Genomic DNA, 25,155 nt, shown 5'->3' with positions numbered 1-25,155 from the left:
TGCCAGTAACGACAGCGGCGCTGTTGCATTCTTACTGCTGCTTATATGGGAAAAGAAAGCATGTCGGAAAGAGACAACTTATTTAGAAGGGTTTACTCAAGATATGTCATTTTTGTCAGTATTTTGAAATGTCAACTGTCATGCAAACAAGCCTGAAGCAGTATTTTAGCACTTATTTATTAGATGAGCAGTAAAAGAGACACATTGGCTGTTGAAAAAGTAGACATTGCTGCATGCCTACAGATATGATAGAGTTATGTAATTCAACATGTCGTATATGACAAAGTTACCCTACCTGCCACTCCAGCATCCAATATTTTTGAATATTTATTTATTTCAGTTGCACACACACACGTCTGCATACAATCTCCATTAACTGACATTTAGTGGTCCATGAACATTGGCAATAGGACCGAAGTCTTGAAGCCAAATGTATGCTTATTACCAAATTAATCAAGCACAAACTGAGAAAGGTATATTTAAGGCTTGTATTTTGCATTTGCCTAATACACTCTGAATATCACATCAAGCTCAACCATCAGACCACTACTGAAAAATCATTGGAAAAAATTAAATCTTTCTAAATTTTTTCATCACAAATGACTTTAGTAGCAGTGAAACATGCGGAGTCTAAAATCAAAATACTCTGCCCTATACAGATTGAGTTAGAAAAACTTCTTTAAGAAAAATCTCACCTCTAAAGACTTACCATAAGGTCAGAAAGTACTGTCAAGGTCAAACAGGGAAATGTGATCCTTGGGCTCAGAAGGAGAATATAGAGTACATGAAGGAGTATGATTTTTCTCCTTGTACATTACATCACCATATTGAGTGGTTGGTTTTGCTTTTAGAATTTGACAAGATAGCAGAACACTGAACAAAGAACTCTTAAATGATCCAAAGCACAGAAAGCAAGAGTCACATTGGGAGATTCAAACTCAGTCTAATCAGTTTATTGAAGAGAACTTTGACAGAGTACCTGATTATTTGATTCAGAGATATAAAAAAATGTGAAGCCTTTGAATAGGTTCAAATACCACCTTGTATGTAGTTGCATTCTATAACATAAGGGTAATTACTGTATTACCCTAATAATAAGGGTAATTAAGCACTAAAAGATTATACCAGTAAGAAAAAAGTAGACTCAGAGTCCTAAAAAGAGATTAGGTATCGTTTTGCCTATCTCATTCTTCTAAAGGAAAAATAAATATGATGAGCAGTGTTTTTTTGCCTTCACCCATTATTATGCATAACTATTCTAAATGAAATGATTAAATGAAAAATATGATAGCTCCCAAGATCTTGAATGTATTTTCTTAGTATTGTCTATGTCTGTCAATCACACATTAACAGAATATAAAGATAGGATCTGAGAAAAAAAATTAACTGGAATTTAGATCCTTATAGTGATTTTGCAGGCCCAATAGACAACTCTGGAAGATATGTATGACTTATAATGTCATGAAATCATCAGATGATAGATTTTAAAGAGGAGATCTGAAAAACTGTAGGTACTTTCAACTACCTACTTATCTGTTCCCAAAATTAGGTGCTAAAGAAAGACACTGCACTAACTTAGTAATAGCGACATTAGTTCAATAATCAGTTCTCACCAAAAAGACCCCAAAACTAAACCAACTTGAATAATTCTTGCTAAGGAAAATGCAAGACAAAACCAGAAGTCCTTCCAGTTTTTAAACCACACAGAATCTAGACACAAAAGTAAACCACACAGTATCTACACACAGAATTTAGCATAATTCATAATTAATAATGATGCAAGCAGTCAATCCCTCTAATAATCATAAAACCACAGAACAGATTGGGTTAGAAGAGACCAGAAAGGTCATCTACTTCCAAACCCATTTCCATGGGCAGGGACAATGACTTGTTTCAAACTAGGAGAAAAAAACCAGAAAATAGTGTCACAGCATATGTCACAGTCAAGACAGCAATACATGGAATATCACCATACTGTACCAGAAGGCTTAAAAGCATTCACCCATACATCATAACACTTCAAAAGACTTCAAGTGTCTGCTCTTCTTGTTCTTTAGCCCAACCTTTTATACCCCTCACGTTCATGCACTGCACCTGTGCACCCTCTGCTCCCTTTGGTGATGGGTCAGTGCGCCTGGACACTCCATGGCTCATTGCCTTCAATGCTGCTCACGTGCTGCTCACAGCTGTACCCATTGGGGATGAGGCTCAGCCCCATTCCCAACTGTGTACCTACAAAGTAGTGTAGAGATAACATAAATACTTTTGAGGACATCAGTCAAAATAGCTATTTCTCTGTATTGCATTATCAAAATAACTGTTTACTTCTGTGACCAATAAGACTTTGCAGAAGTTAACTGTAAATTATTTTTATTAAAACATGACAAAGTAGTCTAGGGCAACGTTGCTAGATATGACACCAAGAAAACCTTCTAGCAGAAAATGCTGTTTCTTCTGTACTTTTTTAGGCAGCAAGTCCAGTCTTGTTCACAAAATACAGTGAAAAATTGTATCTTTAAAAAAATGTGTCACTTCCTGTGCTTACCCTTTTACCTGCATTAGTATTCAGTCTCATATAACTGATGTCTAATAATATCAACACCTGAAATTTTTTTGGTGTATTTTAGGATATCAATGAAAATTTGAAGCCAATATCAATTAAAAAAATCCAAGTCTAGCCTCCATGAATTGTTCTGCCTTTGGTAATAATACATTAATATATTTAAATAACTCTGCTAGAGGCATTACTTTTGTTTTTAAAGTAATGCTTTTTGGCTCGGTTCATACTAGGTTCCACTCAGTCAGCTCCTAAATTATTCCAGCTTAAATAATTGGCAATGCCATTCATTTTCTATAATGATAATGAAGGTTTCATGCACAATACTTCAAGCCACATAATAGTGGAAAACACAAGAGCCAAATCTATCATCTTGACTGAAGTGAAGGAATTTCTGCTTCTGTCAGTGAGTCATGTTTCAACTTGGTCGCACAGAGATCCACTGATACTTCTTCACTGCTCTAGTAATTTTAGTTTTATCAACAGAGTTTAGTGGCTCCTTAAATCAATGGTGCATTTTAAAAGTTTAAAATCAGGCTAGTACATTAGATATAGATTGAATTAAGGGTTAAAATTAATTCTATTTAGTTATGCAAGGAAAAAGCAATTAGATGAATGAATAGACAGATTCTGATGTCTTCATAAAAGCTGGTGTTTTTTGATACATATATCCTGTAATCAGCATAAATGTAAGTTATTCATTAAGATTTTCAGATGAGGATGAGTAGTTAAGATATTTCTAAATGTCACCACAGAAGCTAATCCACAGTGGGTTGGACATTGAGCTTTGTTGCAGCAGACATATCTGGTGTCATTTTATCATTTAGTTAAGACATGACACTGACTTCTACACTGTTTAAAATTATTATGACAGTGACACACTGCAAGATAGTACTAGTTTGTTCAGGTTCTCTGCTATCTGTTGAGTATGAATGGAGCTCTTAAATGAGACCAAAAAAGAGACTAGAAGCTGTGACTAAGCCAACTATGGAACAAAAAGTATGATAGCTGAATCAACAAAGTGAGGAAGGATTTGAAATCTCAGGTATGACATCATGCTACACTCCTTGAATAGCAACAGTCTGTGTTTGTCATGAACTGTTTACTTCACAGGAGCTGAAACCCTTCTCTGAAAGGTATAGGTCAGAGTTAAGTCTGTACTCTATGCAATGAAAAGGTGTAATTTGAAATAAGTTGTGCAAAGTTTCAGGTAAAAGAGCATGAGAACGTTGGATCCTTTACATGTTATTTTGAGCATTGGCCATGAGATAATGAGACAGATGAGAACTCTCATGGTAATTGATTGTTTCCCTTTGGTTCCCTAAAAAAGTATTTGTCAGAAGGCACTAGACACAGGCCACAACTTACAAGTAATATTGAAACTAGTAGCAGTAGTAACTGCTAAGCTACTAAATTAGTAGTAGCAAACCAGCTTTTTTTGGCTTTCTCAATGCCATAAGAAGGAATTTAATAGCAAAACTAGTGACGTGAAAATATGCTTGAGTCAGATTGCTGCATGCATTCTATGCTCATTGAAGGACATCAATATCCCAAGAAATCAAAGCTAGCCTAGGCCTTTTACAAGTGAAAAATAGGAAAATGGATTTAAGTCTCCATGCAGTAGAACAGCATGGAGAAGACAGGAAATTTAACTTTAAACTAATTCTACTTTGGCAACTTGAACATGATAACCAATGGCAATCAGAGAACATTCAGTGTCTTTCTGGAGAGCATCTTTCTAAATAAATTAATTCAAAAGGAAGAAACCAAGTAATAATTATGTGAAAGCATAATGGGAATCAGCTGAAACAACAAGTCAATTCAAAAGCACACTTCTCAATAAAACAAAGCTGAAATATGAATGTAGAGGGTCCTGGCTATCCCAAGCCAGTGTCTGCCCCTGGTTCCCCTCCCCAGGCCTGACTCTGATCCTCACTTGCAGGGTGATGTCCTGACCCAGCTTTAGCTGTGCCCCAGTTCCAGCCCATCCCTGGAGAGGTTTATTAAGCCCAAAGTTTAAAATTCACACCACACTTGATAAATACATATATACATCATAAGTAAAATTGGCACACATTTGGTAATTTCTGGTGAGAGATTATTTGTTTACTGATAAATATTGCATATCTGTAGGCTTGATTCTTCTTTAATTGATACTGGATAAACAGGAGGTAACTCCTTATGTTTTACTTAACATAGAACAAAAGTCCAGCCCATGGGATGACACATGACAAGTCTGTGAGTATTTGATAGTATCCATAAGGTCTCTGTGATAAGAGCTTTCAAATTTAGGCACATAAAACCACTTGTAAACTGTTTTCCTTTCCATTTGCAAGCTGTTTCCATTCATCTTTATGCATGAAACAAAATTTTGTCTTGCCTAGGGATGAGAAAGGGAAAAAAATTAACCTGTATTGGCTCTTTACCATGCTAAGTAGCTTCTTTTGGAGAATAAGCTCTTATTTTTTCTTCATGGTCTTTAAAGTAAAGAATGTGAAGAGGAAAACAGAGCATACACTGAAAACTCTATCACACACACTTTTAAAGTCTTGCATTGCATGGGCTATTCTTCAGTCCACAATGTGAATATTGTGCACCTGAATGTCTACAGGTCATAGCAAACAGCACAGCAGTAAAATCAGCAGGACTGTTTCATTTCATATATCATTCACAGCTTGCTGCTGTGATTCTAAATCTGTCCATAACTTTCTCATAATGTAAGAAGGACAAGAAGTTGTAATTGGCTTCTTATCCTGAGTACTTTTCCAAGTTTTTACCATTGCTTTTGCTTTCTCCATTGGGAGGATGAATTTTTGGAGTTTGATTATCTAATAAGAAAAATAAGGAAATGTAAAGTTGGGATCTAGAAACATGTTAACATTTAAATGTTTTCATTTGCACAACAAGTGGTCAAATATTTATGGATTAACTGGGGACACAGTTTAAAATTAACAACTGGATTTTAGAGTATGAGACTGAAGCTACACACAAGTAGTAGCTTAATCTATCCACCATTCTTAGTATTTACATGTACTTCATTGCTGAAAAAAAGGATTTAGATATCTACTGGCATCTTGAAAAATTAAATTAGATGGCAAGGTATCAAGCTTCCAGAAAAGCAAAACAAAACCAAACAAACAAACCCCCAAAAAACCCAAAAAAAAACCAAACCAAAAAACAAACAAACAAACAAAACAAAAAAACCCACAAAACACCAAACCAACACAAAAACCAGACAACTGACAGAAAAAAATTTATGCTAAAGTTACTATTTTAAATCAAACATAAGTTTTGTATTTTTTAGGTGAACATTTGCCGAATACAAGTGCTGTTTGATCTTCAAAGACAACCTCCTCAGGGCACAAGAATAGTGTGTTCTTGTCAGGCAAGTCTGGGAAAAGGTCAACAAAGATGAAGACTGAGGTCCTGACTGAGCTCAACTACATAAAGGAAGTATACAGATGACAGAAGTGGGGACAGGTTACATGGGAGGAATGCAAAGGCATTTCCCTTCTTGTAGGAGTGGATGGAGGAAAGCCAAAACTCAGTTTGAGTTGAAATTAGCAAGGGAAGTGAAGGGTAGGAAAACAGCTTTCTGTAAGTATGTTATCAGGAGAAGAATGGATGGACCTGTTGTCCAGTGGGACAAGGGATCTAATGATATGGGTCATAGAAAAGGCTGGCTACTTTGGGTCTTTTTTACCACTCAAATAGCACTTAGTTTATAAAACACATTAAGATGGGGGTCAGTATATTTGTATATAAATTAACTGCTACCCAGGCACGATCAAGGTGTTTATGCTTTATTTGGTTTTGGTCATCTAGTTGTCAAAGTTGTCAAAATGTTTTGAATTCTATCCATGGCTCAAAGTTGAACTTTTGGTTTCCAGAAATCTTCAAATCATTTCAGAGTTTTGTTAAAATAGGATTAGTCCAGTTTCTCTCTTAGAAATAAGCAAAAAATATTTTCTGGGAATTTGGACCTGGAAACTGCACATTCTTGTAGCTCTAATCCTAGGTGACTTTGCAAAACTCTTTAGATTCCTAGAAATCTATAAAGTCAAAGGCCTAATATTTGGTTAAAGGGGAGCTGTGATAAATAAGGGAATTGTTTGTTAAGTTTTTTTAATCTTCTTGTATATTTCAGAATTTAGTCCAGTATTTCATTCTGAAACATGCACAGTTAACCTTCCAGAAGAGGGCGTCAAGTTCTGGTGAAAAAAGTGGAAAGATGTACTATTTTATTATTACTTGTATTTCAATAATTTTTTCTCAGTATCTACATATTTTTACAGCAGCACAAACAACAGCAATAACAGCACCATCACATCATGCCTACTGTTGTTTGCATGAGAAGAGATGAAGGAAATAGCTACCTGACTTAGGAACTATTATTATTGTTAATTCAGGATATGCCACTTAGCCATTGTGTTGAAATGGTAGCTTTCTGATGTAACGCAGCCTGGAGCAGAATTCAGCACTGATGTTACTTATTAGATAAGTAATAACATAGAGGACATGGGGTTTTGAAGAGCAAGCCCTGCTGTGTGCCTAAGGGCACTCTAGCATTATGAAATTCAACATGGCATATGTGGCAGGGGTGGGTGACTCCTTTTAATTATGTGTGCTTTTGGATCAAGGCATCACACAGAACCCTTAGTGATAGAAACTGGAGCATGAAACCTGCAGTCCCACAATAGACTAGGAGTTCTGTTAACTCATCAGGATGTTGAATAATCTACTGTAGGTCAATAATGGAAAATAATAAAACCGAAAGAATTTTCTGCTAGTGTTAATAAGTATATTTTAAATTACTTCTAACATCACTATTGCTTCAAGAAACCACCAAATGTAATTGCCCATTTGGACAATGTAGTCAAAGCAGGGCCTTCTGACACCGGGATATTTTAAGATATCCCGATTAAAATGTTAATTCCTTATTTAATTTTTTTGCTAATATCAGCTTTCCTTAAATCCAAGTATGACTAAATCATTGCAATTAATAACAAAATTTAGTTATATTTTAATAGAATATCCAAACACAATACATTAGCATTTTATATAAACATTAATGTGGCCATAGAAGGGAAATATTTATGTGTGATTGCACAAGGAAGCAATGAAGAAATAAAAAAGTTACCAGACAAATGTAAGATAAGCACAAGATACCACGAAGAGGTAGAATATCTTGGACATGCACACCAAAAAACTATGCTGGAATCAGAAAACACACATTTTTCAGCCTAGGGACAGGGAGGCATTAGACATCAGAATTAAATGAAGAAAATGGGACAAGAAAGAAAACAAGCCCAGCTTGGTTTTCTTTCAAGGACCACTCAAGCCTGGTTACCTGGCCCTTGATTGCCAGGCCTATCCAGGCTCTAGCTGCCACTGCTAAATATTTTGCTTGTTTCATGGCATTGTATATTCATATATAAGTTATAATATGGTTACCAAAGACGGTTTTGTGTAAGTAGGGATGTCAATTTATAATATGTAAGAATTAACCATTTTCTTCAAGCGTAAGGTTATTATGTGAATTTGATAAATTTGCTTCAGCAAACACCCCAGGAAGCACCCTTCCTTCTTTGATTCAGTCTGCCTTTAACAATCAGTAGCATACTTAGAAGCAATGCAAAGTGCGTCTCAGAATGTAGAGAACTTTTCTCAGATTCATCAGCACAGTTCATGAGGACAGATATCAATTTTATTTACATTGACATTTATCTTAAGGTTATTACACTTTATACTGTTCTGTATATTTTTCAAAAGTGGTACAATTTGATTTGTCAAGCAAGTAAGAAGTAGCATAGGAAGTTTATTGAGTTTTTAGCTTTTCAAATATAAATTTCACAAAACATTTTCTTTTTTTGTCACAAAATCTTAAATTACTTTGTAGAACTGAATTTAATCCTTTAGCTTTGTTCAAATAGGAGCTATTCCACACTAAATTTAGAGAAGAAGATGGAAGAGCAAAACGTTTTCTTGATTTTTCTAACAGTTTGCAGCTGAAAACCCAAAAATTGAGTTTCTGTGTCCTAGGCTGAAGATCTCTCCTCAGCTTTCAAAATAAATAAACCATAAAAATGGCAAATCTAGTGCTTTCTGGACATGTTTAGTTTTTAGTAGTTTCATTATATGATCACAGCTGAAAAGAGAGGGTTGTTCTTTGTTTATTGTACTGAAACCCAGAAGGATTTTCAGCACTTTTAATTGTCTTTTCAGTATGCAGAATTGCTTATATGTGTGAAGGCTGAAATATCAAACACAGGAGTTTTTCATAGTATAGATAACCTTTTGACAATTATTTGCTGATAGTTTTGAAGACTCCAATTTTTTTGTACCTTGTGTGGTCTGATCAGTGAAAACAAAATACATGGCATGCAAAACATAAGGTATATAGTGTATGGATAGTGGGTCAGCAGATAAAGCAAATGGGACATTAAAAAATTGTAATGAAAAATCCATTATTCAGAATTGAAGGTGGATTCCACCAGAAAAGTACAAACTGCTACTTCAAGGAATACAGAAAGGCTCACCTATGTGAGAATTTGGAAAAGTGGCACCTATAAAGGCACTTAGACACTTGAATGTATGATTTTTCCACAGTATATTAAGTATAAAAGATTGGTGTTAAAACAGGTGTGGGAAGAAATTTTGCACTTTAACAGATTTATATATAAGTAATGTCTTTGCTAGTATACATCAGCCATAGATGTTAAACCCACGCTTATACTGGAAAAGTTATATTGCGTTTAGTTCTTTACATACTTCTTTACATACTTTCATTATCAGTATATGTTTTTAATAAAAATATTGCTATATTTGAGCCAGTTTTTTAAAAGAAAAATTTTATTGTGATAAAATTCTTCATTCTCTATATTATATGAATTTTCTGGAAAAGGTAACATTGTTTTAACAAAATAAAGCCAAAATCATTTTGTTTCACATTGTTCTTCTGCTATCAATAAATTTCAATAAGGACAACATTTGAAACTGAAATTTCAAACCCCCCTACAACCCCCCAGTAAACAAAAAATTATTTCAAATATTTGAATGTTTTCTTGGTTGCTTTGTGGTTATGAGTTCTGCCTTACTAGTTAAGCAGATGTCCATCAAGAAGTCATAACATAAGTCAGAATGCCTATTTGCAAAGTAAGACAGCATTGCTGAAACTGGACTTCTGTCTCTTTATATTTAAGAAGATTACAAAAATTAGACATTCAGTCTTTGAAACCGCAGTTAATGAATTACTTAATCTCTCTTTCAGCAGCTTCAGTATGTTCCCTTAGTTTCTTACAAAGATCTAATCATATGCTAAAATTTAAAGTCGCTGTAAGGAAAGAGTCTAAAACCTACTGTGGCTTATATAAGGCTCATGCTTTGTTCTGAAATGGGAAAGGATAAAAACAAATTCTGCTTACAGTTTTGCAAAAGAGGTGAATAAACAGGACTTTATGTTTAAACTCCATATTGTTGTAGTGATAAATAAATTGTGATTTTTTTTCCCACTTATTTTGCCATTTGAAAAACAGAACTGGTTTAAATTTCCACTTCTTTTGTTTTAGAAATGTATAAACATGGTAAATATGGAAAAATAAATTGAAAATAATGGAGTCATAATTTCTATGTAGAAACTGTTTACAAAATGTCACTGAAATGCAGCAGATTTTCTATAGCATGTTTAAGGGTGTACATGTGTATATACACTTACGATTTTCTATTTAGAACTTAATGACTAAATAGCTTACAGAAATTTGGCTCCTTGTAAAACACTAATATTAACAATTTGTAGACACAATTTGCTGACTTAACATCTTGAGTTGTCCTGCGTACTACCATAAACCAATCTATTTTGTAAACTTTTTGTTCATTTCTTGCCAAATTGTATGGCAAAATTTGCAACAACCCACTGCTAGGAAGTATCTTCTTCCAAGATATATTTCTTATGTGGATTCATAAGCACAGTTAGGGAATTTTTGAGATTTATGGTTCTGCAGTCCCTATGTTGGATTCTTTGTGTGTGTGGAATGTGAATATCTCAATAATCTTTCAACCTTTGCATCTCTTCTACTATTTTATGAGTTTTTGTTCAAATTAAATTGAAAAGAAGAAATAAAATAAATTCCACACCCTCAACCTTTATCAATCTAGTATCAAAGATGAACCTTAAAGATCTTCTATTCTGTGCATATAGGGAGCTGCATTTTAAACCAGGATTGAAATAATTCTCAGCTACTGCCTATCCTCAGAAGAGCAGTACCCATCTCAGCATACATAGCAGAGTGAACAGTGAGCTGACAATAGAGGGCTGATATAAATTGATTATTTTTCAGGTCAAGGCAATTTTCTGAATACCCAAAAGTTAGTAATGTCTCCTTCCAAGTTCTCCTACAAGAAGACAGTAGTCAGCTCATTTATCTTAGTCCAAGATTGTTAGTATTTTTGTATTTTGTTTTATAATGACACATTTGCTCACAGGTAGAAAATCCCCTTGTTTTAGACACCTCAGACTATTTCTGGACTCGCTCCTGGATATAAAACAATCCATGCAATCCAGTTCCCAATTGAAAATTAAATTAAAGGAAAAGAGTATGTTTGAAATCATGTATAGGTGGGATTGCTATCAGTACCCATGCTAACACTAAACTGTCAAGCAATGCTTTATTGATAAAATTTTCAATTTCCATCATTCTTATTTGACTATAGTTTAAAATCATAAAACTCATCTTTTACATGTTCTTGGGGATCACTGAATTCCTGAGAGCATTCACAAGCATAAACCATCCCAGACATTAATGCTATGGAACCTTTATCATCCTTCAGTATTAAACAGAAAAGTAATATGCTGTTACTCTGTATATATGACAATCTAAACAAGAAGTCTATTCTTTACTTCTCGGAAGAACAGTAGAGAAGGCACAGGGTGCAAACATACTTTTTCACCTGTCTCATTCTGTCCTACTTCTGATATTCTGGCAGGAACCATTTAAATTTAAGCAGTCTGTTTTCAGTTTAATCTTTCTTTTCACAGTTCCTGGAAAATCCAGAGTTGTCTACTGAGGACTTCTAGTTTGAATGTCCTCTGCACCTTGAGGCCTGTCCCCATTTTATGAAATAATGCACATAAAAGCAGTTGTTTTCATCTCTTTGCCAGAAAGTATTCCTCTATTTGGATCTAGGGGTTTAATGTCTCTTTGCACTTAGCAATCAAATAGAAAATAAATTAAATACATCTTGGCAGACTGAGACAATTCCAGGATTCTAAATACTGAAAAATAATGTAATTTTGACCTTAAAGGACTTATATTGTCATCCTTACTGGAAAGGAACAATTCCACTCTGCTATAGTATCAAAATACCAATTTGAGTTGATTCTGTGAAGAAATACAGGGGCAGAGGTATTTGTAGCCAAAGCAGGTATTTGACACATGGAACTCCTTTTATTGCTTAGGATGTGGGCAGCAGCTGGGAGGAGCCAATCCATAGATTGCAAATTTTGGCTTTTTCTGCGCAGTAACAGAAGCAGAAAGCATTGATCTGTAGAATCATAACATAGGTACCTTTGCTGAAATACTTCACTGAAATACTTCACTGAAATACTTAGAATAGTTTGGCACTTATTCAACTAGTGAAATGCACATTAGTGTAAGCATAAAATTATCTTTGTGGATGGTACATTATCCCTATATTTGTCGCATTTCAAAAGGCATCATAGAGGTTGCAAAATATTAGGACTTGGTATAAGTATGAGAAAACAACCAGCTCGAATGCATTTCCAAATAGAAATTGTATAAGAAAGATAAAATAAGACAGAGGTATTTTTAGAGCTTGAGAAGGCAACCTTTGACACTTACATTTTGCTATAATATTTGTTAGACAAATGCACCATACTAGCATAAGACAATATAGCATTATGTTTATATCCTTGTCTGAGAAAATTCTGGAGATGATAAGGGAGACCTGTGACCGTAACAACATGGTACAATCTCACAAAAATTACAGAGCACCACAAGGGATGGTTCCATTTTAGAAGTGTTTAAGAGGGAGTAAAGCGACTTCTGGACTGATGTCCAAGCCCATCCTTGTCTCCACAGGTGAGCTTGGACATTCCAAGTCTGTGTCTGACCCCAGTTTCCTGCAATGGGACTGATCCTGATCCCCACCCATCAGCAGATATCCCAGTGAAACCTCAGCCCTGCACTGGAGGGTACACTGACACTCTACTTCTGGCCCCTGTAGAACTACTTTATCTGTTAAATTCTGTGGGATCATCTCTTTGAAAGTCTCAGTCTGAGGATTACTTCAGTTCCCGACAAAAGGATTTGGGTAAAGTTAAAAGTATGTAAATATTCAATTAATATGCAGCATGATTTTGTGTTATCATTTTACAGTTACATTTATGATAAGTGATTGTTCTTAATTCTATGTAATAAATGATATAGCTTAGTTGTGTAGATAATTTGATGTAATTTATTATGAAATATCAAAACATATATTAAAAGCACAGTCAGTAGTGTCATGGAAGTAAGAGCTTTCCTAAAGTAGATTGCTATATGTCTTTTATGATCACTGATTATAAAATGTCCCCACAAAGCTAAACCTACACCCTCTAAGCATTTATTGCTGTATACTTCTGAGAACATCTAAAAATAGAACATTCTGGTAGTAGATCTGTTCTTATTCTTGAAAGAAATAAAATTAATATAAAAAGTTTCAAATAGCAACTTTTAAAAATTTTACTATTGTTGAGATCCTACAGCATTTATTATTGCACTAACAAAGCTATGGATACAAGAAGTTTCTTCCTAGAATTGCTACAAATAAATATATTCTTGTTTACTTATGGATATAAAGAAAAATATATAAAACGTTTTGTTTATTTTGTTTCCATTCTTAACATTTTTCTTTTCTTTTCTGATAACCTGTCTGCTAGTTTTCTGACAATGAAAGGCTACTGGTTGCCCCGAGGTTGGATTTTTGAATACTTGCCTTTGAATCTTCCAGTCTATAACCACAGCTCTGATCCAGTCATGGGAAAAGTAAAATAATATTCTATCTTTATATAAAGGAAATTTTTGGCATTTAAATTTACCTGTGTAGCTCAGAAGCAGAAAATCCAACCTTTATGTCATCAACACTTTCAGTCAGGGAAGTTAATAGCAATGTTTGGCTAATGATTCAAGGAAACAAAACAAACCAAAAGGAGCATGTTGATTTCATTTATCCTATTCTAATGTTTAACAGCATGCACTTTTATTTATGGGACCACTTATCATTAAGTATTACTTTGTATTATTATTATTATTAGTATAATAATATTATTATTATTATTATTATATAATAGAATAATAATGATAATAATAATGCACACACATACATACATGCATACAGGTTTTCTTGATATGAACTTCTAATAGTCATCTTGCATCTGTTTCTAAAAGTAGTGTTTTCAGAAAATGTATGGTAAAACCTATTCAACTCCATAAAAAATAAGAATATATTACTCACAGCCATGGGCTTTCATTACTAAATTCTGCTCTAAGTTATATTATTATTACTTTGGGTAATAATAATTGAAATATTTTAATAGAATAATTGAAAAGTATAATTACCTCTTTTCAGTTTCCACATTGTAAAACTTTGATTGTGAAAATTTCATGTAGTGTTTTAGAGGAAATCACTAAATCAACAAGAAAAAAAATCCCACATTGTTTATGAAAGATGAAATAAAAACCTCTCAAATGCTCACAAGAGACTCAACATCTTTGTGATTCATAGAAATTTGCTCTTAAATATTACTTATTTAGCAAGTACAATCCTACAAAATTTTTTTCAGTTGACTTTGTTTTTCTGCCTGTATTATAGATGCTTACTCTTTTTAGAATGGTGCATTCAGTTAAGCAGTCAGTTAAATTTAGATTGTCTCTTAGTTTTAGTCATTGGGGAAAGACATGCATGAATAGGTAAAACATACATGTGTACAAGTATGTGTTGCTGATTGGTGAATTCAGATGAGAATAATATGGTATCAAATCCAAATGGAGGATGACATGAGTCTATATTGTTTAACATACAATATATATTTTGAATTGGCTTGTTTTATTAAATGAGAGAGTAGAGTGATTCACCTTCTGAGTCCTGTACCATGGGTCTCATCAACACCGTTCAAAGAAAACCCCCTTCTGGTTTGTCATCTTTAATTTTTGTGAGCCTACATTCTCAAGGCAGCTTTGAGAAAGATTAGATCTTTTCTTTCTTCTGCTGGCAAAAAGCATCAGGAGAACAGAGCTTTAATTTGGCAGACATTCAAAAGTTTCAGGGTTTAAAAATGCTTGGATTAATAGGGCAACAATCAAACAGGTTTTACAGACCAATGAAAAAACAAATACAGAAATGGATAATCAGCATGGGGTAGAAGCAAAAATATGCTGCTGATTTGAAGCATATGCAATAATTGCACTGAAACAAGATTAGAATAAATTCTGCATCTCAAATGAGATTTGGTGAATATTTTAAATTGGTTCATTTTCTAAAAATGCATTGACTAAAGTCCTACTGCTACCTCTGCCTCAAACCCAATATTGTCTGAGACGTTTTTCACTTTACCTGAGTCTGGTTAAGACAGACTGGGAGTCATTTATAATGGGTTGTCTCTCAGCTAGCACAATGAATTTGAACAAGAAATCACTAGAACTAAATATATTCTCCTTAGAATCAGAAAGACAAGTATTTTGTCTGAAAATCTTTGTACCCAAATCTCAAGATTACTAGACAAAGGGAATTTTACAATATAAAATAATAAAGCTATCTATTGGTGAATGTCAATAGACTTCCTGGAAAATTGTTGGAGGATGACATAAATATTCAATACACATGCTGAAAGTTAAATTCCTCTATATGAAGTGGATATTGAGATTGTATTAGTTGTTTCTCAGTCCCTTTCTGAGCTGAAGAAGAAGCTAGTGGTTCTCAGAGGTAACTTTTCACTGGAATTTTCTAAGAAACAGAATTATATTGAGCCTACAATGCCAAGAAGCAGAAATGAAAATAGAAAGGTTTTTCATTGAAATTGCTCTAAGGTTCTGAAAAAAATGATAGTGTTAATTATGGAAACAAGTCCAGAGAGTCACTTACATTGGTACCAAAATGAATTTTTCGAGAGTGTTGATATTTGCTTTTGAATAAACCTCTTAATTTATATTACCAGTATCACCAGAATATTACTCTAATTAATTGTCTTCAAAGTACTCTAGACATGAAATAAACATTAATGATAACATTATTAATTTTCTCTATTTTCTTTTTTATACAAAATATAGAGATTTTCATTTCACAATTAGATTATTTTCTTATTTCTGCATAGATATATTGGGAAATAATTCATAATGTTAGTCAGAAATATTTAAGAAAGTCTGCCTAGTGCTTTTCCTGAGTATTAAGGTACTAACCACAACTTGGGAGAGCTAGTTGCTTGAGGCAAAACTCTTTAGGGATTACATTGGGTTGGACTTTAATTGATATTGGTTTTTTTTCTTTAATTCATCCACACAGTGAACTCTTACACTTTCCCTGGGAGAAGCTGGAATGGGTAGTACTCCTATATTGGGTATTCATGGGATATTTCTAGCAAGCACAGTAGTATGAAAAAGATTTGTTTTAATGCTTAATATTTTGTATGGAATTAAAATCCTAATATATTATCTTCCTAGTCTTTTCCTGACAAACTTTTATAACATATTAAATAATACTAAGATAGAATATTTTAAGTGAATATGCTGAGCAATGTAAAAAGCTTAAATAGAGTGGATTTTTGGACAAAATCACACGGATCATTTGAGAAGATGCCAAAGGGTTAACAATTACATTGCCTATTTTAACAAAATTAGAAACCAGTTACTGAAAGTCAGTCCAAAATAATTGTGACAGCAAATTTCCTGCATAGCAGTAGAGTATCACTCAGATATTCAGAAGTGCAGTAAGACAGGAAATGGTACTCAGCAGGAGATAGCAAAAAATATTTATAATTTCATTTTTATCTGTAACCTGCAAAATTGTTCAGTTTTGGAGAAGATAAAAATAATCTATTGAATGAGAACAGGTTTATTTGCCTTCTAAATAAAATTAAAAAGCAAAAAGAAAGCAATCAGAGTTTTTAAAAAATATAACAGCAGAAATAAGGCAGGTTGGTTTTGTTATTGACTGGAGTAATGAATATGAAATTTTTAAGATGCAAGGTTTTTACTACCCATTGCACTTGCCCAATGATCATGTTTAATAATCCTAGCTTCTGGCCCTTGTCTTGTCAATCCCCACATATTTTCAGAATTGATCTGGATATAGTCTTAAGAAAAACTTAGAAACCTTCAGATGTGACTAGTTTCCATATCCTTGTGGGAGAAATAGGAACCTAAACATACAAAGTCATCTTTATTTACTTCTTTGAAAGGTAATATTTAATAGAATGATTTTTTTTTTTCTACAACAAGTTGCCTGTGTCATTAGGAAATGTTCTATTTGCTTATCTGGAATATTTGAATAAGATTCTTAGGTTAATGATCCATCCAAAAGTTTACTTCAAACCATTGTCAAAAATAAAACTAATCACAAAAATAAAACTATTTTGGTTTTTAGAACACAAGACAGTTTCTATCCTATTGGAAAAATTCTTCAGAGTTTAAATTGGATTAAATCAGTAGGAGACTTTAGATATTGGGAGGGAGCAATGTAAATGTGCAGGAATTACTCTAAGTCCCATCAGAAAATAAGTGAAAATATCATTAGCTCTCTGGAAACCTCATATGTTAGTCACACTAATGGAGTGATATAGGCTAACAGGGATCAACGACCAACTGAGTTGGTAGTGTCTTTTCAGAACCCAGTACTATTGTACAGGAACTGGTTAAGTACTCAGAAATGAGAGCAGAAAATGAAATTTGCCACTTCTTTCACAGACTACATTAAATTAAATCCTGCATTTACCATTCACTTACTTTAGAAACTTCTTCTTCCTTATTTTCCTAGAAAGAAAATGAGAAACTACATTATTTTGATTGTCTTTCTCATGATAATTTAAGTCAGCATGCATCTGAATTTTGGTTGATATTACTTAGCATATGATCAATTTAATTAGGCATTTTCTACATAGAAAAGCTGGATAAACCAGTATCCCATGAGCAAAAAAAATTAATTTTGCTAGTAAAACCACACCTGTGAAGAATGCTTGCTTCAGCTGAAAAGTCTATTTTTGGTTTAACATTAAGCTTCACTTCTGAAATAGGAATTTTTACTTGGAGTATTAAAAAAACCTTATCTTATACTTTCAGAAAAAAATAATAATTCCCTCTTGAGGGAAATTCATCACCTCTCGAGGAAAATATTCCACAGTGGACAACAATTTCACTGACATAGTCACATATAGCAATGTGGCAATAAAGGTGTGGAGGGAAATGATTAAATAAGGACAAGAAAGGTGTTGAATCCACAAAGGTACAGTAATCAGAGTTTAATTAAACAACATTGGAATTAATAAGACTTTTCATGTCACTGGACTCCAGTACAAGTCCCTGGGCTTCAGTAAGAATAAGGAGAATAGGAAATGTATATAATAATTACCAAAATGAAAGAGTAAGATGTTGGATGGTTAATGTCCTTTTGTAATCCTAAGTCAGACATCCATTTAGACCCTTTTGTGTCCATAAGCAAAACAACTACTAAAGGAATAAAAGAAAGAAAAGGAGTGGTTCTTAATTTTCATCATACTGAGTTAGAGAGAAGGAAGAAAATCAAGGGATGTTACAAGAAAATAAAAAAATTAAATACCATCATAGTCATTAAAAACTATCCAGTGGAAGAATATTTCTATTATGTACCTCTTGATTTCCCTTCCTACACTTGACTTGTAGTTTTCTTTTTTTATTATTATGGATTAAGATGGCCATGATGAGATTTTATTGATTGCTTTTTGATGGTGTTTATTGTAGGTTTTAATTTCTGGAACTGTTCTCAAATTTCCTCTTCATCAGGCTTAATATCACATGTAATTTGATTTTTCAAATGAGCGAGGGGCATTTCACCTGAGTTTGAACTGGTCTTTAGTGATCTGGGATTGCAAATTCTTCAGGGCAGATTTTCAACACTGCTCACAACAATAAGTTATGTAGTGTTTGTACCTGGTGAGAGCTGAGTGCTCCAGGCTCTGACAATTGGGCTCTGAGATTTTTTTCCTGTTGTTGTTGTTGTCATTCTTCTTAATCTAGAAAATGCAAGAGACATACAGCAATAATTATCATTGAACCCTTGTAAAATACTAATTTTCCTGATGAGACTAAAGCTTTGTCAAAAGTAATTTCCTGTAGACTCTGTCAATGTGTTTGCTTAGAGTTTGTACAAATCTTTTTTTACACTGTGTGAGCGGGAGATTGGAGACAGCAAAAAGCATATGGGTATAAAAGTAATGTTCATGCTTTCTGCTTTTTTGTTATTTCTTGCTTTTCCCTTCAAGGAGATCTCACACCATAATGATTGTCTTCTGAGGACTCAACTTCCTAACTTTGTTCAGTGATCCTAGCTTTGCCTTTGGTTAAATCAGGCTACAAATTTCACAACAGGTTTTCACATGGTGCCATTACTTGTCTTTCAACAAAAACTCGGGTTCTTCACAAAGTTACTAATTTCTTGTGTTTGAATGATTTCAGTGAAAACCATTTTTGCAGCTATTTGAATTTTATTTAAATAGTGGCGACTTTCAGTCTTCTATTTCTTTTAGTAAATATCCAGTTATTTATGCAAAAATGACATAATAATCAGCTTTAATCCTGGTGGTATCCCAACCTTTATTACATTATAATATCCTTGATATCACTCTGTTAGACAGCTGCATTAAAAATAAAATGCCCTTGATTTGCACAATACACTTTAGCAGCTATAAAAGTGAATGAAAACAGCTCAAAAGAAAATTTAAGAAGAAAAGGTCAAAGATAATCAGGATAATCAAAAGAAAAGATAATTAAATTAAAAGAAATTTTCCAATAAAAATAGCTGTTGAACTAAACAAAGTTTCTTGTGCTCTTTTTTGTTCTTATATGTATTGTGAGTCACCCAGAAAATTATCTTCAAATTCACTGTAAAAATTATTTTTTGCTTTTTTATGGGTACCTGCAATAAGCTAATTTAATACAATGTGCATTTAAAAGGTAACAAATGAAATTTCACAGCTGGAATGGAATGAGGTAAACTAAAGGAGGAAAGGGAAGAGGTATTAAGGGAATAGATAATAAAAAAAATACACATTGAAAGTATCTTTGCCAGCCTGTACCAACCAGACTAATGGCACAACACCAGGAATATGTCAGTACAGTATCAAAGTCGTAGGCTTAACTGCAAAGACAGACATCTTCAATTTATCTGCACTTGTTTCACCAAATATAAATAAAGATGCATATCCTTCTTTAGAAGGTAGGTGTAGTGTAGGCAGACAAGTAAAAAAATTCCCTGGAGTGGATGTATACGTCAGTGATATCTTATTTGCACCTACCTATTTGCTTGACTTTATGCTTACATACTTTCATCAAAACTATAAAAAATACCTAATTAAAACCTCTGGTTTGCTATGGTTATGAAATTTTCTAATTTGTTGGTTGGTTCTCCAGTGGGGTTTTTGTTTGCTTGTTTGTTTGTTTTTACTTTTTGAGATAGAATTTAGGCAGCTGTCTGTCTAAACCTGATTTGTAATATAAATCTAGTCTGAAGAGCAAGGTACTCAGGAAACACATGGTGCATAGTAACCTTGGAAACTAGAAATCTAAAAGAACTGCCTAACGAATTTGGAAGTTGAGAATTCTGCAAACTAAAACTGATATCTTTCTTTGGACTTTAAATTAGGTTCAGATGCCCACATCCTTATTAAGTGAACAGCCAGTTTACATTTTCTGGTATGCCCTAAACATTCAATAGCAGTTACCTTGATGGCTCACTAATACAAACAAGAGACTTCTATTAAAAGTAATTTTCTCCAGGAGACTTCCTCCCACCTTTTTGTGATTTTTAGAGATTTCTTTTCATTTCAGTGCTGCTTTAAGGTAATTCTGATTGAAGCTGCCCTGGCTAAGTTCTAATTCACATCAATATAATTTCTTTTAATTGCTTTGGTAAGCTTATGTGGGGGTCATCTGCGCTTGAGTACAAGAACTCAATAGTTTTCAAAACAATATTCCAAAATCTTTCCAGTTTCCTAAATCCAGCACACAATATTTTGGATTATAAGCAATGTTGAACTATAGTGCTACGTGTCTATCTATAGCATAGTAGCGATCAACAAAACTATGGGGCTTGGGGGCTGAGGGGGCAAATCTCTTTTCACACTCTGCATTTTGCACAGCACATGAATGTGGCAATGCATGAATACACATAGTGATGTGCACTGCTAGGACAGGCCTTGGATGGATCAGGCATTTGCAGATCTTCTGCTAGAAACAGAACTAGCTGTCCACTGAGGAAGGCTAACAACTCACTTGGAATCTTTAACTTAAATATCTTCTTAGAAACAAAACCAATACAATACCAGGGTAAGGTAAAGAAAGAAAAGGATAGCACGGCACATGATGGCAAATCTAACAGTAAAACAGAGAGAATGATGACTGGATGAAAAGGCAGGTGGAACATGAGGCTGCCCTGCAGGCTGTAGTAAACACTGAGACCTCATGCTGATTCAGATCTTGCCAGAAGATGTCAGTTTTTAGTTGAATCAGTAACTGGACAAGGCTGTTATGTTGGCTTCTGATTTTGGTTCAGCAAGAAGTTCAAAATAACTTCCCTTCTGATTCAAGAAAAAAGCATAATTATTTAAGCAGATTTACAGGTTATACACATGTTTTTTCAAACCAATTTTCCTTCTAAAAATATTGCTTTTAACAACATTCTTTCAAACTTCTGACCCAGGAGAGAGACTGCAAAAAGACACAAAGGACTAGATTAACCTGTGAATACCATCAGAACTGTTTAGAAGTTAAGTAAATCTGAATATTTTTAGCTTCCCTGTTTAAATTCTCATTTCTACATTTTTCTTTTGGTAAAAGAGTATTTCCCTTTCAAGAAAGGCTGGTGCTTTGATTAACGCAAATGTGCCTTACCTTAAAAAGATAAAGTTGTGCCCAAATACTTTCAGAGATTTCAATAAAAAAGATACATCAGAGTAGTTGGAGGCAGGTCTGGATTGTTTTGTTGTTGCTTTTTGGTTTTTGTTTTGTTTTTTAATTTTTTTTTTGTTTAGTTATAAGCTGCTATATTCTGTACCATAGGATGAATTCTAAAAATACCAGAACATTCTCTTGAAGGAAAACTCAAAGAATATTTCACATTGGCCTTCTAGAAAGGTTATTTTTTTTCATAACAATGAATTTACCACAGCAAGTATCTTCAGCTGGGAAGTACTTTGACTATATTCCTGATTACTATCTCAATGTACATGACTGGAGTGTACTCACCATGGCAATGTTAGTATGCCAACACTCACTGCTTTTGTAAAATAGTAAATAAAATCTTTTATGGCATACTTTATGAATTCCATGTAAATGTTTTCATTATTGTAGGTATGCTGTTTTCTAGAATTTTAGCCTTGTAAAAGTGTAAATATGACCTTTAATTCTACTGCATGTTTTAATATTAAGCGATTCTTTGTAAATGCTGATATTTCATTCATATCAAAAAGAATTAAAGGACAGCAATATATGTTATCAGATTTTATTCAAAAGATTCTTTTTCTCAAAACATTAACAGCAAAATTTCTACAGTCTCAGAAAAATTGATCTGAAAAACAAGAAACTACAATGTTAGCTGCAGCATGTAGAGGAATTTTCTCAAGTGCATTAAAATATACTTTACCATCTTTGAAATTATTTGTAGCAACTTGAAATGTAGATAAGTTATTTACAAGAATATATATAGTTGTTGTTTTTGCCACTACTTCTTTATGCTTTTCTTTATGCTTTTCTTCATGCTTTTCTTCATTTATATCTTAGAGTTCTGAATAAGTTTTGCCTTCTCTACAGAAAGGCAAGATATCTAATGAATTGAATGACACAACTCACTGCCATGGAAAATAAATAATTATGGGTAAGTTTGCAATATCTTGACTAGAAAGCCTCAAAGGTTAGAATCTGCAGTTCTCAAGGTATACATGAAGCAGTTCATTGTGAAAATAATATACCTATAATAATCGAGTAGAATTAAATTACCAGACATCAGCAAAAGGGTCATTTAAATGCATCTTTGATGAAAAGAACAAAATGAAGAGATTTCACTGGTAAAAGTTAAAGAAATAAAATAGGAAGAATAAAAACTAAAATATTAAAAAAAAAAGATTAACCAGTTGCTGAGAATGTTTCAGATGCAGTATTAGATTTAACTTTAAAATCCAAGACTTCCTGTTGGTTGAAATAACAATATATCTATCTGAATTAACAGTATTTCTTCCATTGTGTCTCTAGCATGGATGTTTGCCCTTCACCAAATGCCTCTTTCACATATACAGTGTGACAGTATCTGCAGTCTTGTCATCTAGATACTTCAACATTTATGTCATAATGTGCATAATGCTTTTAATACATGAAGCATATGGAGATGTGAGAAAGTAAAATAATGTATACCTATAAAACTATTATTTTTCTTGCTATTAAAGGTCTGGGAATCTTTAAAACAGTAAGACACTTTATAAATATATTAAAGATTTGCAAGGGAGATTTCTGGCTACTGTATCACTTATTGTTTAGAGTAATAGTACCGTAAACGTCTTTCAATTTCTCTTTCATAATCAAAAACTAAAATGCACGTTAGACCAGGTACTGCCAATTAATCTGCACATCAGGTCTAGATATAAGCAAAATGAATGTGAAAGCAGTGAGATACATTGGTTTTAGTGACTGACAGGCCTAGTTTTTATGTTGTTTACAGACTTTGGAAACAATTGTGTATTTAAAAGGCAAAAGTGCATGTTGGTAACAGCAACCTAAGTGAATTCTTTCCCTAACATACTGAGAACTCTGGAACAGTCCTTTCATAAATAAAATTCTCAGATCTCAGAAAGTTAAGCACATATCCTGAAATAGAGTTGTAAATAGCTTAGGATGTACCAAAATGGAAAAGACTGGTATGACAGCAACAGTAAGGATTCTGATGAAAGAGCTAAAGCACATGAAAAAGCTAAAGCACAGGTCCTGTGAGGAGAAGCAGAGGGGGCTGGGGTTGTCTAGACTGGGGGAAAAGGGGCCATCTTACTGCTCTCTACAGCTCCATGGGGTTGGACAGTTCTCCAACAAGCAAAAGAACAGGAGGAGATGACTTCAAGCTGCACCAAAGGAAGTTTAGATGGGATATTAGGAAAAACTTCTTCACCACAGGGGTTGCCAAGCATCAAAACAGGCTGCTTAGGGCAGTGGTTAAGTCACCATCACTAGAGGTATTTAAAAGACAGGAACATGTCCCCAAGTGCCATAAAACTACTCTGGTGGTGAACTTGGCAGTGCTAGTTTACAGCTAGTTTATAACTCAATTATCTTACAGACCTTTTCCAACAGAAATTATTCTATGATTCTATAACCACATTGGTGCAATTTCCAGGGGTGATAAATCCAAAATCCATCATGTTCTTGTTTCAACTACAAATTTAACCTATACGTTAAAAACAATACACAACTTGTTAGTATATCTGGCCAAATGTAGTCTTCTACACATTTTCATCAGAAAGTGTAGCTAGTCTAATAACCTTAATTTTGAAACTATGCAATTATAGCAGTACAAACAAATTTCACTTCTTACCTAAAGTATAGAAAAAAGGTTTTAAGTAGCTAAACAGATATTTTGCACTGTTCATGTTTGTTTATAGTGAAATTGTAATAGTAGCAGCAAGAAACCAGTATGTGTTTTTCCTGTCTCAGACAGAACCCTCAGATGAATAGTGATGCTAAATTCTATTAACTAATCTCACCAAATTTTTTTCCTTCTTTTATGTGCAGAATTCTTACATAGTCCTATGAATCTGACAGTCACAGTGGGCTCTCTTTTTCCCTTGAGCCTCCTAAATGTGAACATCTTTTTCAGTTTATGACACATTTGAGAATTTTCCTTCCATAGTTTTTCTCCTTACTCACAATATCCCTTTTTAAGTCTGGCAGTTGAGCCAATTTTTTCACCTATTGTCAGTCTATATCCTATCAGTTTAACGCCTTGTTAAAATCAAGATGATATAGATGACATCCACAGCTCTACTATTTCACATTATTATGTTATAAATTGCTACTTCATAGGAAAGTATCAGGTTGGTCAAACCCAATTTACCATGATGTATTTTCAGACACTTTCTAGTCCTTCAGATACTGCTAAGATCTTTCATAATTTTATCCAGGGGCTGAAATTATCCTTGTGCAAGTTTCTCTAAATACCATAAAATGGACAGTTCAATGGGCAAATGTGTAAATGGAGAGACAACATTTCTCGAGTCAGGAAAGTAAGAACAGTGCTCAATATCCAGGACAAGCACTAATTTGTCCTGTCTAGGAAAACAACAGAATCTTCAGGGGAGAAATCTACTTTCATAGCTAATT

The sequence above is a fragment of the Camarhynchus parvulus genome, chromosome 4 (genome assembly GCF_901933205.1).
Source record: "Camarhynchus parvulus chromosome 4, STF_HiC, whole genome shotgun sequence".
NCBI classification, from domain to species: domain Eukaryota; kingdom Metazoa; phylum Chordata; class Aves; order Passeriformes; family Thraupidae; genus Camarhynchus; species Camarhynchus parvulus.
The sequence above is the reverse complement of the archived record's forward strand: the minus strand, read 5'-3'. Positions refer to the sequence as shown.